The sequence below is a fragment of the Elephantulus edwardii genome, unplaced genomic scaffold, assembly GCF_000299155.1.
Source record: "Elephantulus edwardii isolate Elephantulus edwardi_28Jun2011 unplaced genomic scaffold, EleEdw1.0 scaffold00061, whole genome shotgun sequence".
NCBI classification, from domain to species: domain Eukaryota; kingdom Metazoa; phylum Chordata; class Mammalia; order Macroscelidea; family Macroscelididae; genus Elephantulus; species Elephantulus edwardii.
In genome coordinates, this window is record NW_006399811.1 from 11,093,836 (window position 1) to 11,095,403 (window position 1,568).

A 1,568-nucleotide genomic window follows, 5' to 3' on the forward strand; every position below is an offset into this window, starting at 1 on the left:
GTCTCCATACCTTTTCAATCTATATGCAGAACAGATTATTTGGGAGACTGGGCTTTAAATGTGACATCAGGTTTGGAGTAAGTCCCCTCAGCAACTTGCAATATGCAGATGACACAACTTTACTGAAACGGAGGAGGACCTACAGTGCTTGCTGCAGAAAGTCAAGGACTGTAGTCTTCAATATGGATTGAAGCTCAACATCAAGACGGCAAAGATTCTCACCACTGGGCCAAGTGGCGGAGCCATTATATATGAAGAAAAGACTGAGATTGTTAACAATTTCAGTTTGCTCACCTTCACAATCAACACTCTTGGCACCAGCAGTCAGTAAATCAGAGGATGAATTGCAATAGGATAATCTGCTGTCAGGGACCTCTCAAGAATATTGAGGAGCAATAATATTAGTCTAGAAACTCATGTGTGTGCCTGATCCAGGCCATGGTCTTCATAATTACCCACTATATATTAGACAGCAGGACAATGACTAAGGACGACAGAAGAAGAATTGATGCCTTTGAGTTGTGTTGCTGGAGAACAGTATATGGACTGCCAAGAGAACAAATAGGTCTGTCTTGGAGAGGATGAAACCAAGTTCCTCCTTGGAAGCAAAGATTTTGAAGCTTCATTTCACATACATTTGGGTATGTGGCCAGGAAGGACAAGTCCTTGGAGAAGAACACCACAGGAGAGGAAAACCCTCTGGATGAACTGGATTGACACGGTAACTGGGGAAATGGGGCTAGGTGTATTGGAGTCAGTGAGACTGGCTCAGGACAGGGCAGGCTTCAGAACTATTATACATGGGATCACTATGAGTCACAGGTGACTCAATGACACATAACAACAGCTATGTTCATACAACAGGACGGCTGCCCTGTTGTTGTGCACTGTTGAGTCAGAAGATTTTCAGAGGCAGTTAATTGCCTGGAGGGAGATTGGCCTTCTTTCTCCTGTGGAGCTGGTAGATTTGAACCACATACTTTTGGGCTGCCACTGCAGTTCCTTACCAGTAGACCACCAGAACTGCCCAGGTGCTTGCAATCTCTCAAGGAATAAAGTAGACAAATACAGTGCCACAAGTTTGCCTTGAGGACAGATGCTTCTTCATTGAGGGTTGCACAGCATTAGAACTCTCCCTCTCTGCTCTCATTTTTTCTGTATAGTTATCCTCTTCTGGCACCAGTATAAGGAAAGAAAACACAGGTTAAACCTCTTTCTCTAATATCCCAAGCCTTGCTCTCATTCCTGTCTTCCCTTGTCCCCACCCCTGGACATGCCTTGAATCACAGAAGAGCTGACTGTCACTTCTTTGTCCTTTAACATAGTCTTGATGTAGGACAGATCAAAATGTATTTCTATTCTAGTTTGTCCTGGAGGGACTTTAACTTCATGAAGATCTAAGTGAATCATATCTTATTCATTGTTATTTCTCCAGGGCCAAGTAGAGTGCCTGCCACATAGTAGATAATTAGTAGATTTTCAGTGGATAAATAATGAAGTAGAAGAATTTAAAAATATATTAATAAACTAGAATATTATGGTGACTCTTTCCTCTTAAATTCTGTGGT